General features: G+C 47.4%; 1 protein-coding gene across 1 annotated transcript in view; it reads left to right on the top strand.

The window, feature by feature from the left end:
• The window catches only part of DNAH5 (dynein axonemal heavy chain 5), a 4,235,244-nt gene that overhangs the window by 1,630,348 nt on the left and 2,591,709 nt on the right, over positions 1-13,187 (top strand). The window lies entirely within an intron of this gene.

Here is a 13,187-nt window from a genome sequence, read left to right as displayed (position 1 = left end):
TATCAAAGACACCTTGATGTAAGGCGAGTAGTTTGTGGAGTTTATGATGCGATAACCAGATGATCGCTTAATAAGCGTTAATAGTCCAGCCATGGGGCGCCCCTTCTCTGTCCTAATAGCTGGATTAAGTGCAAGCTCGAACTCTAACACAACTGGAGGTTGGCACATCCAGGTCTCCTGTAAGCAGACAATATGTAAATCTTGCAGCCAGTTTGAATTAAGCAGATGTATAAAGCCCCTGGTATTCCATGAAGCAAATGTGCATACATGAGTGTTTTCCTCGCTCTGGCATTATTTCTGATGTTTACTATTCAGTGACTTTGCAAGCCAATGCCATTCACCTTTTTGCTCCCTAATATCAGAGTCTCTTGTAACTATTTCATCTCTGTCGCCGGCGCAGTTAGAGCCTTTTATAGTTATTCTGATTTTATCCATGTGGCTGTCTTTTGGCTCTTGTTGCAAGGACATTTGGTGGGATGCCCTTATGGGTAAAGGGTGGGTAGGGTTTGGGGGACAGCGGGGTCTGAAGTGGGAGCTGGTAGTGCGGAGGGAGTGACACGGTAATAGGTGAAGTGTGAATATGAGGGAACAGCTGGAGTGGGGGTCGAGTGAGAAGGTAAGAGGTGGAGTGTAGAGATAAGGGAGCAACTGGAATGGGGGAGAGGAGGCGGGGGAATAGAGCTAGGACTGGGTTAGGTGTGGGTGGCGAGGTTTCGCTCCTATACTGTGGTGGCAACTGTGTCGGAGGATGGGCGATGTTAGGAGGGACATTAGGCATCTGTGGTCTTGTCCTATCCTTGCATTATGAGCAGGCATGGGTGTGTGGGTGAGAGTGGGAGGTTCTCTGGTGTTAGGGGCATTGGCTAGAGCTGCTCTTGCTGCGCTGAGGCTGGGGAAGTGGGAGTTGATAATGTTGTGTGGTTGATTGGTGACAGTGTAGGTGGGGGTGTCGGTGGGTGGGTGCTGGCGGGGTTCGGGTGTGGTGGGTATATTAGGTGCCTCTCTGTGTCCTACGGTGTGTTCCGGGGGATGAGGTACTCTAATCATCTCTCTATCTTGCCGCTCTTAGTTGCACAGAGCGGGATCTACGGGTGGGGGAGAGTCGGACAGGTTGAGAAGGGTAGGTGTGGTGAGGGAGGGGGAAAGGAGGGAGGTGAGGGTTGCACACTGAAGGTGTGCAGTGGAAAGGGGGTGTGCTGTGTGATGGTGGGGGTAGGGAATGACTGCGGTGGGTCTCATAGGGCCTACTGATGCACCAGTGTGCTGCTCTGCTTTGGCCAGTGTGTGGCATGGTAGCTATCTGGATTATGGCACTTGATTGGCTGAATTGTGTGGATGAGGCTAGGTTTCACTGAGTGTTACAGTCTGGGTGTGGATAACAGACTCCTATGATGGAACGCTTCTCGGATATGAGGGTCCTGTATAGTGAGAGAGAGGCTTGGAAATCACAGTGCAGTTAGGGCACAGGTGAAGACTGGAGAAAATTATGGGGGAAAACACACCTAGATTTGGGAGACCTGTATAGTGGGAGAGAGGCCTAGGTTTCACAATGCAGTTTACATATGGGAGAAACCCCATCTAGGTTTGAGAGTCCTGTTTAATGGGAGAGAGGCCTAGGTTTCACAATGAATTTTACACATGGGAGAAAACACACTTAGGTTTGAGAGTCCTGTATAGTGGGAGAGAGGCCTCGGTTTCACAATGCAGTGTACATATGGGAGAGTCCTGAATAGTGAGAGAGAGAGGCCTAGGTTTCACAGTGCAGTTTCCATGTGGGAGAGTCCTATATAGTGGGAGAGAGGCCTATGTTTCACAGTGCAGTTTACATATGGGAGAAAACACACCTAGGTTTGAGAGTCCTGTATAGTGGGAGAGAGGCCTGGGTTTCACAGTGCAGTTTACAGACTGGAGAGTCCTGTATAGTGGGAGAGAGGCCTGGGTTTCACAGTGCAGTTTACAGACTGGAGAGTCCTTTATAGTGGGAGAGAGGCCTAGGTTTCATAGTGCAGTTTACATTTGGGAGAGTCCTGTATAGTTTTAGAGAGGCGTAGGTTTCACAATGCAGTTTACATACGGGAGAGTCCTGTATAGTGGGAGAGAGGCCTAGGTTTCACAGTGCAGTTAACATACGGGAGAGTCCTGTATAGTCGGAGAGAGGCCTAGGTTTCACAGTGCAGTTTACATATGGGAGAAAACACACCTAGGTTTGAGAGCCCTGTATAGTGGGAGAGAGGCCTAGGTTTCACAGTGCAGTTAACATATGGAAGAGTCCTGTATAGTCGGAGAGAGGCCTAGGTTTCACAATGCAGTTTACATATGGGAGAAACCCCATCTAGGTTTGAGAGTCCTGTTTAATGGGTGAGAGGCCTAGGTTTCACAATGAATTTTACACATGGGAGAAAACACACTTAGGTTTGAGAGTCCTGTATAGTGGGAGAGAGGCCTTGGTTTCACAATGCAGTGTACATATGGGAGAGTCCTGAATAGTGAGAGAGAGAGGCCTAGGTTTCACAGTGCAGTTTCCATGTGGGGGAGTCCTATATAGTGGGAGAGAGGCCTATGTTTCACAGTGCAGTTTACATATGGGAGAAAACACACCTAGGTTTGAGAGTCCTGTATAGTGGGAGAGAGGCCTGGGTTTCACAGTGCAGTTTACAGACTGGAGAGTCCTGTATAGTGGGAGAGAGGCCTGGGTTTCACAGTGCAGTTTACAGACTGGAGAGTCCTTTATAGTGGGAGAGAGGCCTAGGTTTCATAGTGCAGTTTACATATGGGAGAGTCCTGTATAGTTTTAGAGAGGCGTAGGTTTCACAATGCAGTTTACATACGGGAGAGTCCTGTATAGTGGGAGAGAGGCCTAGGTTTCACAGTGCAGTTAACATACAGGAGAGTCCTGTATAGTCGGAGAGAGGCCTAGGTTTCACAGTGCAGTTTACATATGGGAGAAAACACACCTAGGTTTGAGAGCCCTGTATAGTGGGAGAGAGGCCTAGGTTTCACAGTGCAGTTAACATATGGGAGAGTCCTGTATAGTCGGAGAGAGGCCTAGGTTTCACAGTGCAGTTTACATATGGGAGAAAACACACCTAGGTTTGAGAGTCCTGTATAGTGGGAGAGAGGCCTAGGTTTGACAATGCAGTTTACATATGGTGAACAAACACAGTGTAATCTCAGTGTGGCATAGGCCACAAAACAGCAGAATTATCCAAGTGTGGCACTCTCCAGATGCGAGTCACGGCCCATTTACCAAGTCTCTTAGAGTGCAATGCACACCAACAATCACAGTACTATTCCTGTGCGGTAAAGGCTAATATTCACAGTACTATTCTAGTGTAGGTAAGTTAGCTATGTGGCAGGGTTAGCAGTGAAGAGTGATTGCTCTATTCCTCATCCAGGCCACTCCTACCTTAATAGTTGCTGCTGGTTGACGGCTGGCCGCTGGCTTCCCCTGCTGGCACCTGCAGACACAGTTTGGAGCTGCCAATGAAGGAGCCGCCCTTTGCCTTGGGGCCCTAAGCCACAGGGGCTGCACGGGCAGAGGGCTGCCCTGAGAAGGTCAGTTATCACTATGAGATACACCAATCAGGGTGGGGGGTGGACAGGTTGGGAGGCGGGAGGTGGGTGGGAAAGGACGCGGAAAGGGTCTGTGGAGGTAGAGAGGGACACGGGTACAGTGCGGAGAGGGAGATTAGTTTAAATATAAGAAACAGGCCCAAAGCAGTCCCGGGGGCCTTTCCACTCACCTGGTAGGGTTTCCAAGAGTGACAAAATCATAGTCATATGTTGTGCCATGCATATCTTCATAAAACGGAAAACTCCAGCCAGTGTCTATTTTTCTTAGTTACTAGGTTTTAAATATGGCAACCTGCTGTTAAACTTGTTGCAAACCGTATACCCAGATAATTCAATTCAGTCACCTGTGGTATGATGTTATTATGAATTCACATTGCTGGAATCATAACTCGTCTTGTACCCAGATGACAGACCAAGACAGCAGATTTTACCGCCTTAACCTGCAGCTCCAATGTATTCATGAACTGTGTATATTTGGTAATTAGCAGCTATATACAAGAGTGTCATATAAAACATTAATGTATATGAAAAAGAGTGAAGGCGCAAGAAGGCACCATTTTCTTACCCCCAAGTTTACCTGGAAGTAAGGTGTATCCTAGTGGATATTAATATGAATATTATAATAAAACTTTATTTTGATGTAATCCTAAAATTAGGATTTTACACAACATTTCACTCATAATATACAAAATCCAATGATTACAAATCATAAAAATACATTTAAAATGCAGTTACATTTAATGAATCAACATTCAATATTCAATATTCAACATTCAATACCAAACAACAATAATGCATTTAAAATCAATGTATTTAAAATCAATAATTTCAGCTTCAATTTCAATTTCAGCTACAGACTCTTCCACATGCATCTGATACTACAACTGATAGCACAGCCTAAATTCATAGGGAAAATAGGAAAAGTATGAAAAATAATGCAATATGTGTGGAAAAGGTTATTTCAAGTACAATCACATTCAAAATCTGCCATCAAAACATCGGATGGTATGAATTCATTACATAGCAAAGCTAGGATACAAAATCAAGGCGTCAGGCACTATGATCAGGGAGTCAGCTTTTAATCTGCTGCCAGACTCTAAAAAGAGCAAGTTGGGCTGAGATGGAGTAGGTATTCAAACAAAAGTCCCAAAAACAGTCTGAGATAATTGCCTCATAAGAATGGACATGAATATTAAGAATATCATTCGGACAATTCATTGATCTGAGTACTAGCCACAATTTTGATATGTTGACTTTATCGATTGCAGTACTCAAGTCCTTCAACGCCAGGTAAATAGCTTAATTTTTATGAACAGTGAGTGGGTCACTATCAAATTCAAATTAAGGGATTGTTCAAAAGTCTCCAACCCAGAACGTAAACACAGCTGAATTTGTGTTTGCAGATTGCTCAAGGTTTCGGTTCTATGTGATTTTTTCGAAAACACTTTTAGAGAGGAATTTTTGAACAAAACGAAAACAGCAGAAAATCCACCAAATATATTTTCGATTTTTCTATTTGGGGGCTCCCTCCAAACCCTTCAGTTTACCTTTGAGAAACTGTGCTACCCATATGTAGCATATTAGTAGCCATACCTTCATCTTTTGTTAGTGAAACATTCTTCTAACTAGCAGGTGGATCTTATAATGTAGCAACGGACACAACCCAATCCTTAGCCCTTATATTGGATTCAAACCATTTGCCATTAATCCCAAAATTTCCAGAAGTTGTTTTCTGCAGAAGCTTTAATTGGTTGCCTCGCTGCTGTGGCATCCTAATTGTAGCTTGTGACTGGCTATAACTCTCTACTAATTAGCAGGAGCGGCTACTAGCTCCCTCTTGGACAGATCTGTTTAAATTATATGTGTCCATACTTTAATCTTTATTGAACCAGCCCCAAAATATGGAATCCACTAAAAGGTGAGTGTAAGAACAGAATATTTCAAAAACCTTGACATCAATCTGCCAAATGTTGTAAATACTGTGTTAGATGAGGCGTGGCCAGCGGCCATGAAATGAGGAAGTCTGGCAAGTGAGCTCCCGCCAGATCAGTCTATAAGATATGCCCTACAATGGAATAAGCTGCTTTAAAGGAGGGGAAAGTGTCTGTGAAGGTGCAGCTCAGGAAGAGTCTACTTCGAGAAGCGTAGTGGAGGAACATTTCCTGAGCCGCTGCTGAGGTCCCGACACCTTGGAGTGCCTCAGGCGGAAAATGGCAGCGGACACCTGCGACTGCAACTGAGCAGTGACACTGAGGTCGGAGCTCAGCGGCAGGGGCACAGGACAGGCAACGTGCGGCTGAGCATGGTACCGCTGTGATTGCAGGAGGAGCAGCTTCGAAGAAGCACTTGCACCAGAGGAAGCAGGGTGGACAGTGAGCTGCTGTGTGGGAGTGGATGCCTCTGCGCTCCGGTAGTGGTTGCGGGGCACAAGAACATGCAGCAGTCAGCACCATACCAGCAAGGCACTGATGCGCATAGTGAGGAGCCACCAGGGCATAGACTGGGAGGAGCACGCCCCCCTCATGGTGCTAGCTAAGGAACGTGCCCGGATTGCCAGCGGGGATAGCTGTAGGTCGGGTGACAGGACGCGAGCAGCATAGCAGGTGGAAGCGTAGGGCAGACTCGAACGGGGCTCCGCTTCACAGGAGAGCCGGCATGTGCAGCACCAGCCCCTGCTTTGACAAGGCAGAGGGCTGGAAGCTGTGGGCCGGCGGAAGGCTCTGTGTGGATACTGGCAGTGAGAAAAGTGAGGACCGCCCAGCCGCAGGAGCAGGCCTGTACTGGAAGAGTACAGGCAGGCGCACACTGAGAACACAGAGGCCAGTGCCAGGAGGTGAGGGGAGCAGCCTGAGACACAAAGACCCGGGAAGCAGACAGGGGAGAATTGTCCCACCAGGCCCAAGGCACCCCCTATTCCTGGGGCACTGGGGAGGTACTGAAGTGAGCAACCCATTGCAACATAGCAGGCCACAGTGCGGAGAATAGAGTGGCTGCCCACATGAAATGTACAGGTGGGCACTGAGAGCAGGGGAGCCGGGACTGCTGAGTGCAGAAGGGAGTCCAGGCAGGAGAGCATAGAGCCTAGCTCCTTGGGGAATCACCTGGTTCCCTGGTGCCTGGGAAATCCTGGCACATTTGCAGCAACACTGCAACGAACGCATCCGGGGAGCCCAGAGTGAGGTCTGCAGCTGGAGTGCAGAGCATCCTGGACAGCACTGCAGGCAGTAGTGGACATTGGAAATAACACCACGCAGTAAAGGAGGGACTACACCAGGGGCATTGTGCATCTTTGGGAAGCTCTCCCACTGGAGGGGGACCACAGACTTCGCAGGATATGTTTGGTCATGATAGCTAAGAAGTGGGGGTGGACTAGGGCACGGATCACCATTTTCAGCATATGCTAGGGGCACCCTCGTGTGGGTGGCGCCCCCGGTACCTTTTAGGACCCTGAAATGCAAGTGCAACAACGAAGGGAGGCACACTATTGTATACAGGTTCCTAGAGCAGAGAGAGATTGGCATTATCAACACGTATGCTAATAACCACAACGCCATCCGTTTTTTCAAGTCATTGGACCCCCGACTAGCGCCATACAGAGGGGCTCTGTGGTTGTGGGGGGCAGGTTTTTAATTGTACCCTGGACCTGGTGCTATATAGGTCAGACAGCAGGCACAGGAAGCGGGCGCAGCTGGGGGCTTTACTGAGAGTGCTGGGATTGTGCGAAATATGGAGACAGCTACACAGGGATGGGAGATGCTACTCCTATTATTCAAGTCTGCATGGGGTACACATGCGTATTGATTACATGTTCACAGGCGCCGAAACCCTGTGTGAATTTAGTCCTCTCAGACCATGCGCCCCTCACTGTGATGTGGCAAAGAGCCGCGTGCACACCCCCAGTTCTGCATGGAAATTGAGAGACGGAGGAACTGCTTGATGAGCACTTTAGAGTCCACACGGGAGAAAAGATAGTGGCATTTTTTAACCATAAAGCGGGGAGTGTGGACAGTGCAGGGACCCTGTCTGAATCCATTAAGGTGGTCAATCAGCAAGATGGGCGGGATACGGCAGGACCTGTTGCGCAATATCTCTAGCCGGAAGCACAGATAGAGGCATTGGCAGGCGGAGGGGGACAATCAGCAGGATGCGAGAAAAAGCTAATTGAGCTTAGGCAGGACTGCAATGCAGCCTGGGAGTGATTGGGCAAACATGACTACAACAAATACATAAAGCGACTCCATGAAAGTTGGGATAAACCCGGAAATCTGTTGGCCTGGCTGTGCTGAGCGGAGGAGAGGATGGGGATGATTAGCTCCATCAAAGATGAGTGTAGGGATGATTGTAGGGAGCAATGGAGAGCCCAGAGCGAGATTAACAGTCTTCAGCCGCTTCTATCAGCGCTTATATGATGCTGGGGAGGAGGGCTTGTTCAGTGATTTAGGAGATGTTTGCATGGAAATTGAGCTACCCCATTTTGAGCAGGAGCAGGTAGAGATGCTTGATGCTCCTTTCACTGTAGAGGAGCTGAAGGCAACCATACTTTTGCTTCCAACTGGTAACACGCTGGGCACGGATGGGCTCCCGTCAGAATTCTACCTCGTGTTTGCGGGAGACCTTGCACCACACCTTCTGAGGATGCTGGAGGAGGAATTTGAGGTGGGTTTACTGCTGGCGAGCCACCGAGAGTCCATTTTAGTGCCAATACTTAAGCCAGAAAAGCCACCGCTTGAGTGTGGTTCGTAAAGACCACTCTCAATGATCAACCAAGATTGCAAAATTCTTGCTGCAACGTTGGCAAAAAGACTGGAGTGTGTGATTCACACCTTGATACACCCTGATCAAACGTGCTACGTCCCTGGCAGGAACACATCCTGGAACCTGCGCAGGCTGCATCATGTGATGGACAAAACTGAGGGGGCAGAGGCAGAATAAGCTGTGGCTTCACTGGGTGCAATAAAGACTTTTGACTGGCTGCATGCTGTCGTGCGCTGCTTTGGGGTAGGACGGCGCTTTGCGCTCGAGTGCGAACTCAAAGACATGTCTCAGAAGCATGGGAATTGGGTAAGGTGACCAGACAGGGGTGCCCGCTATCCTCCATGCTGTTCATCCTGGCATTGGAACCCCTGGCGGCCTTCCTCAGGATGGACTTCAAGGATGCAGGCATACCAGTAGAGGGAAACACGCATGTGGTCTCCCGATATGCAGATGATATGCTGCTCTACGTACGGAATCCGGAAATCAATCTGCCATACATATTAAACATACTGGATGGCTTTTCAGGTTCATTTGGTATAACCGTCAGTAAAGAGAAGTCGAGTATATTTCCACTCGCTGAGATGACAGTTCTGGAACAGTGGCACTTAGCAAATTTGGGAACGTGGTGGAGACCTTCCGGTACTTGGGGTGGACATTTATCATGACCCTAAGAAGGAACATGAGGCAAATACACTAACGGCGCTCTGCGGGGTGGAGAGATCTATTGATTTCTGGCAGAGGCTCCAGCTATTAATGATGGGTAGAACAGCGCTGCTCAAGATGGTGGTGCTGCCGCGCCTATTGTATTATTTTGTAAACATACCCTACGAAATTCCGCGATTGTTCTTTCACAAACTAGACTCAGCAGTAAGGGGATTTATCTGGGGGCTGTAAGGGAGTCATGGTATCACAAGTATGACACTGACACAATAGCTACAATTTGTAAAACCTTTTATTGAAGTTTCTGGGGTTGGGAAAACTCTTACTTTGCCCTATAATTAAGATGAGAGTAGTCTTGACCATCAAACAATAAATGAAACAGTTTGAGTGGTGTCCATCAAATCAAAATGGCCTATGCTAACAAAACCTGATGCCTGTACTATCTCTTGTAGAAAAGTGTATAAATGAGAAATGTATGTAAAGGAAAAATCAGTGTTCAAAAGAATAAATGTGACTGAATCAGCTCTCCTTCTCACGTTAGACCACATGTAGTAAGGCGATCCCTGTAGGAAGGATGACACACTCTAGCTCAAGTTTTTCAACACAATAAACAGTTCCAAAACATAGATTGAGTCCCATCTGTCCTTCCACTTTAAAGTCTCTCTTTTCAGACTTCCAAATAATGTTTCAACAAAAGGTTAATGTAGGCCCCCCTCTGTCGGGCTCAGACCTCTTCAAAACACAGTTCCCTTGGGTCCCCCTTTGTCGGGCTCAGACCTTTCACAACATATTTCATCAAAACTTGCAAGGGAGCTCCCTTCCCCAAGCTTATTACACTTCGGGTCTCCCTCAGTTAGGCTCAGACTGCTTTTGGATGTCAAAGACTTTCGAATGTGCGTGGCTTTCTTTACAGACCTCTGAAGGACCACTTCTACTAAAAGTTCAAGGTTCAACTTTCACTCTCCCCTTCTCTAGGAGTTAATGTTGCTTACTTCGCTTTTGCAGTTAATTCGCTTTGTTACAAACAATGCACCTTTCACAGAGTCTCTTGAGTCAGCTAATTCCTTTCGTTGGACCACTCTGTTACTCAGTATCGCTGATTTCACAGCTGTCCTTACTTTAAAGTTCATTCACAGGTCTACCTTTCTTCGCGTCTCATCCACATGTGTGCAGCCTTCACTTGCGATATAATGTTGCCACTTCAAACTTTGTTTAACACACACTGGTCTCTGAGGTTGCATGCCAACTCACCGGCTGTGTGCATTTCTTTCTTGGTTTTATGATTTCCAATTCATAAGTCAAGGTTAGTACCACAGGCTTGGCCTCGCCTCCCCAACTCTGCCGTTCACCCGGGAGGATCGCTGGTGTCCTTGAAACACAATGCAGCCTTCTGATGTGGGTTCTGGCCTTCTCCACGTGTCTTTCACGGCCTGTCGGAGGCACCAACCTCCAGTATGGAACTCATGGGGTTTTTGACCCACTGCCATCGTCCCTTGGTCCGCTGCTCTGCTCCAGTAGGTTTGCCTTGCCTGAAAGTTCTGCTCATACTTGTGTTCCGCCTTGCTCAGAGTGTGTCTTTAGGTTCTGCCTATCCGTGTCAGGAGAGCTAATTGGTATCATGTGTATGCACTTCAAGTCAAATGACTGACTTTGCCTGACCCGATTAACGGGACATGTCCAGTAAGATGTATGAGAGTTAGTCTTGTTACTCTCAGTCACCCTCTTCCTCGGCCCAGTGATTGTGTAAAAAGGGGACCGGGCAGGAGTTGGGACCTCAGAGAATCCTATAAAATAGGAGGGGTTAGGTGAACAAAAAAGGGGGTAATACCACATGTCACCATCGGCTGCCACACCCCCACTCTCCAAAGACCCCTTACCTAGGTGATCCTGCCGCACTGGTCCACCCCCAGGGTCTGGATCCAAAGGCGATGGCCGTGTCCTGGCCACCTTAGAGAGAGAGATTCCCTGGGACTACCGGGTGAGACACACTCTGGTTTCTCACAAGGGGGGGAAGGATGGCCTGAATCTTGCTGGGCACACTTAGGAGGGACTACAGGGACAGGGGTGCCAGGCTGCTGAATTTTGAAGCATATTACCTTGCAGGTCAACTCAGTTCATTATGACCTGGCTAGCAGATGAAGCCTCCTTAGACACTGGTCTGCTGCGGGATGAAGTCACACCATTTTACCTGAGAGAAGTGCTCTGGATGAGGGACGCTGGCTGGGGATGTCTGTGCTGGTGGCACTGGGACGGAAACTATGGCAAAGACTATGGAAGAAGGTGGGCAAGCAAGACGCATACTCTGTTAATATACCTTTGGCGGCAATATGTGGGAGGAACCAAGAGGCGGTCCGCAGCATTAGACATCACTGGTAGCCAAATGGGGTGATCACTCTGGGGGACTTGTGCTGCGACAGTGTAGTGCTGAGCTTCCCAGAACTGACAGAGAGCTACGATATACCGAAGGGTCAGTTCTTGACACACCATAAGGTGGCTAAAATTGCTGCTGCCATCTGGCCAGACATAGAGATGGGAATTACAGGGGACACCATGTTGGACTCCCTTTATGATATAACGTAGGGGGCCCATGTACTCTCCAGGTTCTATGACATGATACTGGACTTGCTCCGTAGGCCAGAACTCAGAGTGAGGGGGATGTTATATACACTGAAGGTGTCCAGAAACGCCAGGTTCAAACAGATACAGCTACTAGTTATGCATACCGCATACATGACCCCACATGCCATTTCACGGTTCCCGGATGCAGGGAAAGAAAGATGTCCAAGATGCACAAGAGAGTCAGCAGATATACTACACGTTTGCATGAATTGCCACCAGAGATGTGTTTGCTGGGAATATTTCCGGGGCAGCGAACTGAGGCACATATAGCTAAAATGAAAGATCTAATCTGCATTTTGGCGAAGCGCAGAATTGCACTGGAATGGAAGACCGCGGAAGGTCCCTGTATATAGGCATGGTGGGGAGACCTGAGGAAATGGGCGGAGGCAGAAACAGTGATGTGGCATAGGGTGGTGCACAGGGGGCAAAGGGAGGTCGGCATTGATGTCACTGCATGCAATATATTGGTCCAAAAGATGTTTGCTTCCTCTGATGACATGCCATTGTCAAGCTTGAGCAGCAGTGGTAAGAGGCGCATTGAGCAGAGGAGGGCGCAAGGTCGAAATAGGGCTGGGGATACAGAGAAGATTGGGAGAGGATTGATGGGGGCAGGATGGGAATAGCATGCACAATTTTGTTATGTTTTGTTTGTAAGTTAAGGCCACCGAGCCCGGTTCAGCCAAGTGCTAGTAAGGCTGCACGGGTTGTGATGGACTTGAGGAAGGACAACAGACGCATGCATCAAGTGTCTGAAGCAATAATGAGCGCACAGACATTGATTGGAAATGTTCGAATAACTAACTCTTGAGACTGGACAGTGTACGAGATATGATTATTCGTTCCCTCTTTCTTTTTCTGTAGCACATGGCCGCTTTTTTTTGTTCTTTGTTGTGTTTCATTTTATTAGTGCTGTTTTTCGTTAAGAAATGCTAATAAAAAGATTTTTTTTTAAATGTTGTAAATACTGTGAGGTTGTGTTTCCTTCTCTAATATTACATTATTAAAACATGTATTTTGTCTAATTATTTTTTGATCAATGGTAGATTTATCCATGGAAGCCGCTATTAATTATTTTATACATTGGTGTAGCTTCTGCTAGAACCAAATGTGAGAATTTGTTTGGTGTGGCCATAATAGGTTGCAATTTCAAATCCAGTGCAATAGGATAATGATCACTATGAACGTCCTTAACAAAGAAATAATCCTCAATGCGGGGCCATTTAGTAGCTGTATCCAAATATAATATATGGTGGAGTTCCCCCTGTGTCCTCTAAATGTGTATTTACCGGAGATATCCTTTGGGACTCAACCATACATTGATTGAACCCAGTCCCCACCCCATTAACTAAGCATAAACCTTAAGGACATTAGAACAAATACGAGAGTCTAACATGTAGGGCTCCAGAATTCCCAGAGTCAAAACCTCGCATTCATCCATCATCAAATACATCTGATGGAGGCCCATTGCCAATTCTCAAATTAATATCCCCTCCTATAATTACCCAGCCGTCACTCTTTGTATCCCATAAAAATAGGTAATCGATAAACTACACATATTGTTCGTTTTTTAAGGCTATTGT

Source organism: Ambystoma mexicanum, chromosome 5p (assembly GCF_040938575.1).
Source record: "Ambystoma mexicanum isolate Mex_15411 chromosome 5p, UKY_AmexF1_1, whole genome shotgun sequence".
In the NCBI taxonomy this organism is placed as follows: domain Eukaryota; kingdom Metazoa; phylum Chordata; class Amphibia; order Caudata; family Ambystomatidae; genus Ambystoma; species Ambystoma mexicanum.
Note: the sequence above shows the minus strand (reverse complement) of the source record. Positions and strands in the feature narration are given on the sequence as shown.